The sequence below is a fragment of the Macaca fascicularis genome, chromosome 18, assembly GCF_037993035.2.
Source record: "Macaca fascicularis isolate 582-1 chromosome 18, T2T-MFA8v1.1".
Taxonomy (NCBI): domain Eukaryota; kingdom Metazoa; phylum Chordata; class Mammalia; order Primates; family Cercopithecidae; genus Macaca; species Macaca fascicularis.
This window is the reverse complement of record NC_088392.1, coordinates 38,893,337-38,907,141: the sequence shown is the minus strand read 5'-3', so window position 1 is coordinate 38,907,141 and position 13,805 is coordinate 38,893,337. Positions and strand designations below refer to the sequence as shown.

Sequence of the window (13,805 nt, the reverse complement as noted above, 5' to 3'; positions counted from 1 at the left end):
TAAGGGTTTAATGACTCTATTTTCATTCTCAATTAACATTTCCTTATTGCCAGAAGTACACTGGGGCTGACACAATTGGAAAAAGCAAAGAGGGTAATTATTTAGCCTGCATTACTGATGAAAAGGGCAACAGGCAAAGCTAAAGCAATCCACAATTCACCTTCTGTTTAGACGCAGATAAGGACAAAAGAGAGTCACCAATCAAAATGGTTTATCTTCAGTTTCAGGACTTTCAGAAGCACTTCCCTGTGTGTGTGCATGCATAATGTGTAATCAGGAAATTTATCTTTTTTATTTCATTTCTTTTTGTTTTTAAATGAGACAGAGTCTCACTCTGTCACCCAGGCTGGAGTGCAGTGGGGGTATCTTGGCTCACTGCAACCTCCTCCTCCCAGGTTCAAGTGATTCTCATGCTTCAGCCTACCGAGTAGCTCGGACTACAGGTGCCTGCCACCACCCCAGCTAATTTTTGTGTTTTTGAAAAAGACGGGGTTTCACCATGTTGGCCAGACTGGTCTCCAACCCCTGACCTCAGGTGATCTGCCCGCCTCTGGGATTACAGGCATGAGCCACCGCGCCCTGCCAGGAAATTTATCTTAAAGGGAGAGATTTAAGTTTCCTCCCTCTCGTCTTCTTTCAGGAAATACATCCCCCGCACCCCGCCCTCCAGCTAAGTGAAACCCTCTCTTGATTTTCACTTCTAAAAAGAAATAAAATCAGCCACCTCCTTAGCCACAGGTTGTGATTACCAGCTTCTCTTTCTTTCTTTCTTCCAGTGTTTACTGAGATCCTGCTTCCATGGAGGCAGAGTGCTCGGCAGGTGGGGCCAACACTCACACTGCGCTCTCCAGGAGAATCGACCAGCAGCGGACTTGGGACTGGGGCTTATGTGCCCACAGCGCAAGGCAGGAATTGATAAGAGCCAAGGAGAGGAGGTGATAATGAGTCAAAGGGCAGTCACTAGGGAAAACCCTTCGTAGAGGATGGAGCATCCACTCCTGTGCTTAGTGAAACCAGTTAGACAGAGATGAGAAACGCCTCCGAGGAGGCAGGCCCAGCGAGAACACGAGGCCATGAAAGCACGCCAGCTAGCCACCCCGATGAGCCACCTAACCTGACTCCTCCACAATCCACTCGCCTCCAAGGTGGACAGCCTTGGGAGACCCTTCCCAAACTTCATGCCACATTTGCTTCCCACTCCTCTACCCATGCGTTATAATCTAAAAACACAGGTATTTTGGCTGCTAGTCTTTGCATGAAATAGATGCTGCAGGAAGAAGTTTTGGGGTTTATCCCTCGGCTTCAAATACCCTCCAGCACATGGAGACAGGAGTGCCCCATGGCCCAGGTCTCCTCACGCCCAGATGCAGTTCTCCAAACTCTGTAAACAGTAAGCTGTCTCATCCAACCCTCCATCTGGCTGTTATGCCTTCCGTTTTCTCTATTTTATTTCTTGGTAGTTACTATTGGTGCCAGAATGCGAGAAAAAATTCAAGCTCTTTCTGTAGCCTCTTGGCCTGGGGTAATCTCTGAAAATGACTTGCCTATCCCTTGAATCAGAAAACTCCACAAAATCATGCAAACCAAGGCGTTCAAATCTTTATGTTACCTTTAAGAACACCCGTGTAACTGTGCAGGCCATCAAGGTATACATACCCCAAAAAACACCAAGTACCTGAAAGATGTCACTTTTCAGAGGCACTGTGTGCCTTTCCATCATTACAAAGGTGGAGCTGGCGTGTGTGCCCAGGCCAAACCATGGGGCTGGACGCAGGCTTCGTGACCCAAAAAAAGTGTCGAATTTTTGCTGCATGTGCTTAAAAATGCAGAGAGCAATGCTGAACTGCAGGGTTTAGATGTAGATTCTTGGATCATCGAGCACATTCAGTTGAACAAAGCCAAGATGTACACCATATTTACAGAGCTCATGGTCAGATTAACCCATATGAGAGATCCCTCTGCTGCATGGAGATGGTCTTCGCTGAAAAGGAACAAATTGTTTCTAAACCAGAAGAGATATTTACACACAAGAAAAAGGCATCCCACAAGAAACTGAAGAAACAACACAGCCTAGGAATACATTCAGTATAAGATAATTGCAAATAATAGTTTAGCCAGGCATGGTGGCTCACGCCTGTAATCCAAACACTTTGGGAGACTGAGGCGGGAAGATCACTTGAGCCTAGGAGTTTGAGACCAGCCTAGGCAGCATAGGGAGACCCCCATCTCTATAGTTAAAAAAAAAATTTGTAATTACCCAGGCAAGGTGGCATGTACCTGTGGTCCTAGCTACTTAGGAGGCTAAGGCAGGAGGATTGCTTGAGCTCAGGAGGTCAAGGCTAAAGTGAGACATGATTGTGTCACTGCACTCCAGCCTGGGTGATAGAACAAGACATTGCCTTTTCTTTTCTTTTTTTCTTTTCTTGTTTTTCTTGAGAAAGAGTCTTGCTCTGTCACCCAGGCTGGAGTGCAGTGGTGTGCTGTTGGCTCACTGTAACCTCTGCCTCCCAGGTTCAAGCAATTCTCCTGCCTTAGCCTCCCGAGTAGCGGGGACTACAGGTGTGTGCCACCATGCTCGGCTAATTTTTTGTATTTTTAGTAGAGGTGGGGTTTCACCATGTTGACCAGGCTGGTCTCAATCTCCTAACCTTGTGATCCGGCCACCTTGGCCTACCAAAGTGCTGGGATTATAGGCGTGAGCCACCACATTCAGCCAAGACACTGTCTTTTTTAAAAAAAGTTTAAAAAAAAAAAAGGCCAGGAGTAGCGGCTCACGCCTATAATCCCCACACATTGGGAGGCCAACACAGGAGGATCACCTGAGGTCAGGAGTTCAAGATCAGCCTGGCCAACGTGGTGAAACCCCATCTCTGCTAAAAATACAAAAATTAGTCAGGTATGATGGTGCATGCCTGTTATTCCAGTTACTTCGGAGGCTGAGGCAGGAGAATCACTTGAACCTGGGAGGCAGAGGTCGCAGTGAGCCAAGATCACACCACTGCACTCCACTCCAGCCTGGGCCACAAGAGTGAGACTCCATCTCAAAAAATAAAAAATAAAAAAATAAAAATTAAATTAAATTAAAATTTAAAAAAAAGTTCAAGTTTAAATGCCTTTCCTACCTGAGATATTAATTACTCCCATACCATCACCAACACCCCACTTCCAAAAGGTAATTGTGAACTTCTGTAAACATTTTTCAGTTGAACTGGTTAAGTCTTTAGCAATCAATCAACTGTGTTGAACTACAATGTCTAGCAGAATCAGTTGAATCCTGAAACTGTTCTGTGCTGTCTTACCTGAGCTAGGCAATGAGGAGCACAGCGTGGCTAGCTTCTCGCTCTGTGCTTATCCTGATGAAGGGCGAATATGAATCAGCCTAGAAGCATCTCTGTCCTTTAAACAAGCTTGCAGTGAACAATAAACCACATTTTGTCCTTGAGGATGAAACATAGGCCAGATTAGAGTTTTATCACAAGAAAGAAATACATAATAAGGCCTCTGCTATCTGCCCCTGATAATTGCTAATGATACATTCTAAATGATGCAGTTTTGCAAACTTCTAAGATTCTCACGTTACATTTCCTATTTGTGCAAGGGCCCAGCGAGAAAGCTATACATGTTTTATTGTGGAAGAGAACAGAATCAGTAAACAGCACCATGAGACATCAAACCAATCCTGCAGACAACACTGCCTATGATCTCTGCTCTTAACACCTCAAAGTCTTCTTAGGCTATTTGTCATTTTCTCCTCTCAACCTTGGAAAGGGGGTCATTCTTGTGCTTCTTTGACATATGGGGAAACTTGGGGGAGTGGGGAAGAGTGAGTGGGGAACTTCCCCCAAAGTCTCAAAGCTAGGTGAAAGGGTTGGGATCTAAATGTTTGGCTTCCTCTTGAGCTTTGTCCAGCCAGAGTTATTCTATGGATTCTGCCTTTCGCCTCTAAAGGCAGATTCTTATTCCCAGGGGCTTCCTTCCTCCCACTTTTTAAAAAATCTTTTCTCAACTTGTTTTCTTCTCTGCCCCCCCCACCCCCACCTGCCTTGTTTCTATTTTAAGTTTGTTTTGAGCATTGCTTAACATATTCCTTCCTCTTGAACTAACCATAGTCTTAACATTCCACGGCTTGTCCTTCAATTTTACACTTACAGTAGAATCCAGTCAAATCCCACAAAGCGACAAACCTGTAGGCATTTTATGATGAGAATCATGAGTAGCCATTTTCTGATGAGACTGGGAGTGATGTCAGGCACAATGTGACCAATAAAACAATAAACCCATGCCCAAAAGTGCTTTACCATGCCTGCTGCTGTCATAAAGATCCAGTCTATTACTGGAACCGTTGACTCTTCCTTGAGAGATTGAAGAAGACTCTAAGAGTAGAACCTTTTTTTTTATATACCCCACAACAGATACATTGCAACAATCCTGCCTTTGATCCTATAATACCAGCTTCCCACAACTCCATCACAGCATTACTGCACCTTTCCCATTATTGTTCATTTAATTTCTCCAGTAAAGAACAAAAGAACAGCCAGGCACAAGGGGTCACACCTGTAATCCCAACAATTTGGGAGGCCAAGGGGGAGGGCGGGTCACCTGAGGTCAAGAGTTCGAGACCAGCCTGGCCAACAAGGCAAAACCTCATCTCTACTAAAAATACAAAAATGAGCCAGGCGTGGTGGCATGCGCCTGTTGTCCCAGCTACTGGGGAGGCTGAGGTGGGAGAATCACTTGAACATGAGAGAATCACTTGAACCCAGTAGAAGAAGGTTGCAGTGAGCCAAGATCGTGCCACCGCACTCCAGCCTGGGCAACAGAGTGAGACTCCATCTCAGAAAAAAAAAAAAAAGAACAAAAGCAAACATTTTTATCAACATATATATGTTCAGGAACCAACTATGCAGGTTTCAGGTGCCCTGCAACTAGAGCAGATTATTTTCTCTCCTGCTGGCATCCAATCCTTCAAGGAACTGTGCATTAGATCATCCCTAGAAAGGAAAGGAAAATAGGTAACATGCAAATTACCTGATTTTCTCATTGGGAATTTTTGGGGAGGTAGCTTTTGGCTATTCCTGTTCTCATTCTTTCTTACAACCTCAGGCAAATAAAAGTTGACCATGACTTAAAACAACACAGTATGTTTTAGATCTTAGAAATCAATCCCTATTGTCTGTTAAAAATCAATCTCTCTTGGTACAACCATTTTGGAGAGAAAGTTGACAATATTTTATCAAAAGTGCATGTGCTTATGCCTCATATGCCTTCTTTTTTTTTTTAAGGCAGCTCCTGAGCAGCTGGGATTACAGGAATGCGCCACCACGCCTGGCTAATTTTTATATTTGTACTAGAGACAGGCTTTTGCCGAACTCTTGAGTTTGAGTTTCATCTCAAACTCCTGACCTCAGATGATCCACATGCCTCGGCCTCCCAAAGTACAGGCGTGAGCCACCATGCCTGGCCGCGTTATGCCCTTTGACTCAGTTGTTCTGTTAATATTGATTTACCCAGGGCCATGGTGATTTTGTTCAAATTAGAATAAAATATCTCCTCATCAAGAGATTTTATGTCTATCTGCCAGAAAAGTATCATAATAACTATTTAAATTTATGATGTCTACAAACCGAATGGTGCCCTCATAGAGAAGGCACTTTATGCAATGTACAACTTATGTCACTGTATGTAACGGCCCAGTGACCTCATGAATTCATACAAAAGATGATATCGAGTTATATGTAAAAGGGTATTCATTGAAGGGTATTCTTTGTAACAGCAAAATAAATTATCACAAATGTCCACCAGCAGGGCACAGTGTACATAAATACAGAATACCTTTATACAATAGAATACTAGGAAGCATTATAAAAAGAATATGGGAAGATCTATACTGTACACACTGATAATGAAAACATGTTCAAAGTTTATTAAATGAAACGAGCAAGGTTGAAAATAAAATATATTATAATTCAATGTTTCTACATTTCAAAAAGAAAAAGATGCTGGTACATAGCCCTTTTTTCTGAAAAGACACTTAAATTATTAACAGGAACCTTCTAGGAAGAGAGTAATTGGGTGAAGAAGGAAGCTTTTAGTTCAAATGTTTACCTTTCTATGTGATTTGAATTTTCTCACTGAAAGCATTTATTATTTTCTTTTTTTTTTTTTTTTTTGAGATGGAGTTTTACTCTTGTCGCCCAGGCTGGAGTGATCTCAGCTCACTGCAACCTCTGGGTTCAAGCAATTCTCCTGCCTCAGCCTTCCGAGTAACTGTGATTACAGGCATGTGGCACCATGCCCGGCTAATTTTTCTATTATTAGTAGAGATGGGGTTCCACTGTGTCGGCCAAGCTTGTATCGTACTCCTGATCTCAGGTGATCCGCCTGCCTCGGCCTCCCAAAGTGCTGGGATTACAGGTGTCTCAAAAAAGCAAAACAAAACGAAAAAATAAAAACAAGTCTAAGAGGTGTTTTTTTAAATTTCTGTGCACATGCCCCCAACAGAATACATGAACAAATAGACTGCAGGGGTTTTTGATATAGCAATGGGCGAAGGAAGGGAGGGAGGCGGGAGGCAGGTGGTGAAGGCTGGGTGCTGACCCGAGAGACAGACCCATTCTGCACCTCTGTTCTCTAGGGGCATTTCTTTTTTTTTTTTTTTGAGACGGAGTCTCACGCTGTTGCCCAGGCTGGAGTGCAGTGGCGCGATCTCGGCTCACTGCAAGCTCCGCCTCCCGGGTTCCCGCCATTCTCCTGCCTCAGCCTCCTTAGTAGCTGGGACTACAGGCGCCCGCCACCGCGCCCGGCTAATTTTTTGTATTTTTAGTAGAGACGGGGTTTCACTGTGGTCTCGATCTCCTGACCTTGTGATCCGCCCGCCTCGGCCTCCCAAAGTGCTGGGATTACAGGCTTGAGCCACCGCGCCCGGCCTCTAGGGGCATTTCTACCTTACAATTCTTGCTTCTGAAAACAAACAGACACTGTATTCATGTATCTATTGGACAGTGAATATATTTAATCATAGAAAAAGAATATTATTAAGCTCACTTTTTTTTTTTATTAATTCAGTCCTAGTGGAGTATGAATACAGTGCAGGCAGAGCTGCCCATCGCTTAAAAACCCAGGGGCTGTTAGAAACCTACTGTCTTTCCTTGATTCTACCATACTAAGTAGTTGTAGAAGAATGACATTTGCTACCTTTCTCATTTTGATGTCAGTCCCCAGATAAAGGAGAATTCTAGCTTTCTGTTTGTTTCTGAAATGTAAACCACCATTACAATAAAGTAAAGTTGAATTCATTATTATAAATTTTATGTTAAGAATATATTCTCTCAAATGATTTTTTTTTCTTTCTTGAGACCAGTTCTCACTCTACACTCAGGCTGGAGTGCAGTGGTGCAATCATGGCTCACTGCAGCCTTGACCTTCCAGGCTCAAGCGAACCTCCCACCTCAGCCTCCCTAGTAGCTGGGACTACAGGCATGCACCACCGTGCCCAGCTATTTTTTTATTTTTTTGTAGAGACTGGGTCTTACCATGTTGCCCAGGCCGGTCTTAAACTCCAGGGCTCAAGTGATCTTCCAGCCTCAGTCTCCCAAAGTGCTAGGATTACAGGTGTGAGCCACTGCACCCGGCCTCAAATGAATATTTACTTAGACTACACATACATTATTCCACAAAAACTGGGCAAAAAAAAAAAATTTTTTTCTTTTGATTAGCAGAAATTACATTTAATGTAATTGAGTAACATAGCAACCTCAAACCTAAGAAAAGAGTGACATTTATATGTTATTTTTAAGATGTAGTATTTGTATTAAATGACTTTTTAAAAATTCCCTTCAGTAAAGGATGTCAGAGGAGAGCACTTTAACTGTTACAAATCTTGCAAAACATTTTTCTGCTTTGCAGTTTTGCCTTTTGAATCATGTATTTGCCCCAATGTCAAGGCATCAGACCTTGAGTTTGATTACAACTTACACACATTTTGATCCAAAGTTATACACATTCCATTCTTCTACCCCTTGGAAAATGGCTTTTAAATACTGAACTCATTCCAGGCCAAGGTCTTCTCTTGACACATTAACACAACAAATACGTTTTTATTGCTGAATTTCTATTTGGAGACTGATTATTTAGAACTCCACTATTCATTTGCTTACCACATTTGCCTTGGTTACCCTGACTGTGTCATTAAACAAATATTTATTCATTCAATAAACATTTATTGAGAATCTTCTGGGTTTCAGTCTGTCTCCTCAGCACTAGAGCACAGGGAATAGACAGATAAATATACAATCGAAAAACGCTGGACACAGTGGCTCAAGCCTGTAATCCCAGCACTTTGGGAGGCTGAGGTAGGTGGATCATCTGAGGTAGGGAGTTCGAGACCGGTCTGGCCAACGTGGGGAAACCTCATCTCTACTAAAAATAGAAAAATTATCCAGGCGTGGTGGCAGGTGCCGGTAATCCCAGCTACTCGGGAGGCTGAAGCAGGAGAATCACTTGAACCAAAAAGCAGAGGTTGCAGTGAATCAAGATCCCACCACTATACCTCAGCCTGGACAACAAAGGGAGACTCTCTCAAAAAAAAAACAAAAACTTTTTTTTGAAAAAATGATATGGTTCTCCCTGCCCTTAAAGAAGTTGCAAGCTGGGCTCTTCTGTCCAGTGTTCATCATGATGTTTGTTCTGTACAATCAGGGGCAGGACTAAGGTGAGACCAGAAAGACATATGTCCTAGGAGAATTTTAGGAGGTGTACGCTCTCGGGGTTGTGCAGGGCTGCCAGTATCCTAACCCGGCCACATGGCTGCCCCACATCATATCCGCTTCCCTTCTGCTGTCCTCCTAGCTCAGAGACATCACAGACTCACTTTCATCACAGTCAGCTCCTTTCACTTCCTCGAAAATGTCTACATTTCATGTCTATTTTTTTTTTTTTTCAGACGGAGTCTTGCTCTTTCGCCCAGGCTGGAGTGCAGTGGCACTGTCTCAGCTCATTGCAACCGCCGCCTCCTGGCCTCCAGCAATTCTCCTGCCTCAGCCTCCCGAGTAGCTGGGTTTACAGGCCCCCGCCACCACACACAGCTAACTTTTGTATTTTTAGTAGAGACGGGGTTTCCCCATGTTGGCCAGGCTGATCTCGAACTCTGACCTCAGGATCCACCCATCTTGGCATCCCAAAGTGCTGGGATTACAGGCGTGAGCCACTGCGCCCAGCCTCTTGCCTATTTTCATGTCTAGGACTATGCAACCCTCTCTATTGCTCCCCTACCGCACCCCATTTAAGCATTTTTTCCAGGCCTTGTTTAAACCCCACAAGGAGCGTCCTCCCTAGATCTTACAGTCTGATCAATCTCTCCCCATGCCCTCTGCAATTCTGAGAAGGCCTTTACCACTAACCAATTTGTATTCAAATTACCACGTGGGAATCTCCTGCCCCTGGTCTGTGAGCCTGTGGAAAGCAAGGCCTGTGTTTCAGCTTTTGGGGGATCTGACTCCAAACCCATGGCCCCCAGCACAGTACTTGACACATGATGGGCTTTTAGCAAACTATTCCTTCATTTATCTGAGTCTTTAAAATCCTTATCACATTTTTAGTGTTTCTTTTCACTTTCACGGAAACAAACATTTGTTTGAGGCCTTCATAACACTTGAATTTGATTCTACAGACGGAAGACAGGAATTACAATGAGTTAGCTTGTTAGAAAATGCATTTCTTATTTCCCAGCAACTAATTAAATGTAATAGAAGCTTAAGTAAAGAGACATTTTGTTCAGTACTACTATAATTTGTGTGTGGTAAGATGTTAACTTGTTTATGACAATAGGCTTTCTCTGTGGTACAAAAGATGGTCACTCATTGGGTGAGGGTCCCCACAGCAATTTCTTGGGGGTGACACCACTATTCAATGAGTTACAGTTAATAAAGAATTATAGTGGCGACACTCTTCCAGTCGGGCAGCTCCTAATGTTAGCATGATCTCTTTACTGATAATGAAAATATGGCCTTAACCATCACCAAGGCACACATCATTGATGCAGGAAATTATTTCCAACTCCCCTCCCAAACATGTACCCCAAATGGTCATCTAAGGGTATAGTCAGGATACTTCATGAGATGGTGTGCTGAAACAGTTAGTGGCCTGGGAGCCTTTGCAGAATTGCACTAATGGTCATGAAAGGGACTGATCTACCATAATGATTTCAGTGGCCCCCCTACCCTGGGCATTTGTGATGTTGATGGGGAATTAATTTAATAGCCAAAGCTTGACTATGACCAGTCATTGGCAGTAGGGAGTAACCCCTCCCCCTTCCCTTTGCTGTTTCCTTACAAGAACCTGCTATATGAGATGTTTGTCTTCATGGTGTCACTTGACAATGCAGCTTAGAGCTATAGCAATTTTGCTAAAATATTTTAGACAAGTAAACTCCGAATACTGAATGGAAAGCCCTTGTCTTTCTGGAAAGCTCTTAGCTAGAGCCCTTTATGATGTTTTTCCTCCCTCCTCTCCCCACATCCAGTCATCATTCCTCTTCCACCTAAAATGTCTGGCAATTAGAAACAAAATGAGCTTCAGTTGCTAAAGTGGGGAGCAGGGGATTTCTAGTCCTTGGTAACTTTACTGCTGAAATCAAAATAGGCATTATCAACCACAAAGCTTCCAACGCTGGAAGCTCCAGGGCATACCCAGGAGATGTGCTGTGGAGTGAGGCTAGGTTGTGGGCAGGGGGTAAATAAAGACAACACACACTGTTTAATCAATAAGCTTCCAGAAAGATGACATAAAGATGGAAACTCTGTAAAATCAATGAGATTTTAAAGTTACGTAATAAGAGTTGGTTGTTTTACAGGAAATACAAATGAAAAATCATTTTCTATTTTTTCTGCTTTCAAGTTTTGAATTTAGGGCTTTCTAAAAGTAGCCAGTCAGTTCTTTGAGGCTTGGGTTCCACAACCTGCAGATCTGAACAAAAGAGAAAGTAATGAAGGTGGAACGTATACCGATGTTATTCAGCATCAGGTGCTCTGGGGCCACATTATTCATTTGAACTGGTAATGAGGGAAGGAAGAACCACCTGCCCTCTGTCTTCCAAGTTATCTTGAATATCAATTAGCAAGAAGATTTCAGGCCAGGTGCAGGGGTTCACGCCTGTAATCCCAGTGCTTTCGGAGGCAAACGCAGGCAGATTACTTGAGCCCAGGAGTTCAAGACCAGTCTGGGCAATATGGCAAAACCCCATCTCTACAAAAAATTTTAAAATTAGCTGGGTGTGGTGGTGCGTGCCTGCAGTCCCAGCTACTCAGGAGGCTGAGACAAGAGGATTGCTTGAGCCCAGGAGGTGGAGGTTGCATTGAGCTGAGATTGTGCCATTGCACTCCAGCCTGGGTGACAGAGAGAGACCCTAGAAGATTTGTGAAAATTCCAGAGTCTCATGGCTTCAACCTCAAGCATATGTTTTTTGGTAATCCTGTCACTTCATTGGTTTGGGTTCAATAAACAATTTTATATATAGACACACATACACACATATATATGTATAAATATACGTACATGTAAATGTGTGTGTGTGTATATATATGTGTGCATATATATATACACTTTTTTATCGAGATGCAGTCTTGCTCTGTCACCCAGGCTCGAGTGCAGTGGTGAGATCTTGGCTCACTGCAAGCTCTGCCTCTTGGGTTCAAGCGATTCTCCTGCCTCAGCCTCCTGAGTAGCTGGGATTACAGGCGTGTGCCAACGCACCTGGTCAATTTTTATATTTTTCGCAGAGATGGGGTTTCGCCACGTTGGCCAGGCTGGTCTCAAATTCCTGAGCTCAAGTGATCCGCCCGCCTCAGACCCACAAAGTGGCTGGGATTACAGGCATGAGCCACCATGCCCAGCCTTTAGAATATTTTCTGAATGCACATCTTGGGCATAATGTGACCAAGGAGACCAAATAGATGAAAAATAAAACCCTACCCTTAAGAAGTTTATAGATTAATTAAGAAATCAAAACAAATTGCCCTGATTTTATTCTCTGTGCACTTCACATCATTTCACATCTAGTCAATCTTCCTAGAATCCTCAAGAACTTTTTAAGTTCAGGCTCCTCATACAGATCTTCAGAGCTTTCCAAGCTCTGCCCCATTTTATCTTTCTAGACTTATTTCCCCTGGCCGTGTCATCTGCACACGTTCCACTCCCCAGCCCCCAAGGCAGGGTCTCCCTGTCTCTCCAATACCATCTACTTAGCTCGGCCTCCCTGTTATTGTCCATAAACCATCACCACAACAGTACAGGTCAAGACAGCTTTATGTAAGCAATGGTTTTGGAGAATGAAAGACAATTTCAAAGATCTCCTGTCATGGTCTGAGCCAATTAGCTTCCATCTCTTCACTTTAGATACGCTCATCTTCATCCAAATAATAATCTTTTATATGTAATAAAAGTTAATTGACTCTCATAATTTTGAATATATGGTAATTCAGACAAGGATTAATTTGAAGTTTGACTTTTGCAACTGACAAAGAGCAGTAATTGGTATACAAACAAACTTGACGTGGGAAAGGTTTAAATATCTTAAAAGATGTAAATTTTTAGCACCTTCAAGTATTTGAGGAATATCCTTTAGGAAAAAAAAAAAACTGGTGTACCAATAGAAACACAGCTTATCTATTTACTAAAGTAAAATCCATGTAGATCATAGAAACAAAGCTTATCTATTTATTAAAGTAAAATCCATGTAGATCATAGAAACAAAGCTTATCTATTTATTAAAGTAAAATCCATGTAGATCATAGAAACAAAGCTTATCTGTTTATGAAAGTAAGATTCACATAAGTAACCTACAAATATTTTATTAACTTAATTGAGATACTGTCCATACTTCAAAGTAATCAAAATGCTATTCCTTTACATATTAAATAATTTAACTTTTTCGTCAGGTTGCTTTCAATTTAGCGCAAGTGAAGAAGACATTGAGAAAGAAAAGAATATATATAGGAATACTTCTTATTTGAGGAATGTGACCCCTCTTAAATTATCAGGCCCAGAGAGGCATTAAAATGAGACAGCAATTATGTCCTACTTCTTCCCACCCCCACCCAAGCTATGTAATTATCTCTCTTATTTTTTCTTTTTTTTTTTTTGAGACAGAGTCTCCCTCTGTCACCCAGGTTGGAGTGCAGTGGTGCGATCTCGGTTCACTGCAACTTCTACCTCCCAGGTTCAAGGGATTCTTGTGCCTCAGCCTCCCAAGTAGCTGGGATTACAGGCGCACACCTCCACGACCAGCTAATTTTTGTATTTTTAGTAGAGACGGGATTTCACCATGTTGGCCAGGGAAAAGTTGAACTCCTGACCTCAAGTGATCCGCCTGCTTCAGTCCCGCAAAGTGCTGGGATTACAGGTGTGAGCCACTGCACCCGGCCTGTAATCATCTCTTGAAACTGCTTGCTATTGCCACAAGTAGCTATAAATTAACCTAGCAATGCCACACACAGGACACCATACCCATACCCCATAGTTCAACAATGTGTAGCCAATCTAATCCATATTATTTGTTTAAACCAGTGAGAATTTCTGACAAACAACTTTATCAGTCCACTTTTTGTCCCCCATCTCTCCCTTTTTTTGGCCTTTGAAAACCTGCTTGTGACAAAAGGTTAATGGAGGACTCCCCAAGGCAAGTGTGCCCAGGGCAGTGGTCCTCAAACTTGGCCCAGATGAACTCTATTAATTTTGCCTCAGTTTTTTTTTTTCCTTTAGGCTCATAACATTATTCATTTGAAAGTCATTAAAATAATTCTCTAGACCCA

At 42.7% G+C, this 13,805-nt stretch overlaps 1 protein-coding gene across 12 annotated transcripts in view; it reads right to left on the bottom strand.

The window, feature by feature from the left end:
• The window catches only part of MRO (maestro), a 45,406-nt gene that overhangs the window by 24,251 nt on the left and 7,350 nt on the right, over positions 1-13,805 (bottom strand). For 3 of the 12 annotated variants that reach the window (XM_065533806.1, XM_074022224.1, XM_074022226.1), the window contains 2 exons: positions 3,300-3,437; positions 1,676-1,981 (listed from right to left, as the gene is read on the bottom strand). The exons of 4 other annotated variants lie outside the window; for them this stretch is intronic. The gene's annotated coding sequence lies outside the window, so the exon portion shown is untranslated. Of the gene's footprint in view, positions 1-1,675; positions 1,982-3,299; positions 3,438-13,805 lie in introns of those variants that run through there. 5 more of the 12 variants (XM_065533812.1, XM_065533817.1, XM_074022227.1 and 2 more) reach the window with 3 other exon arrangements.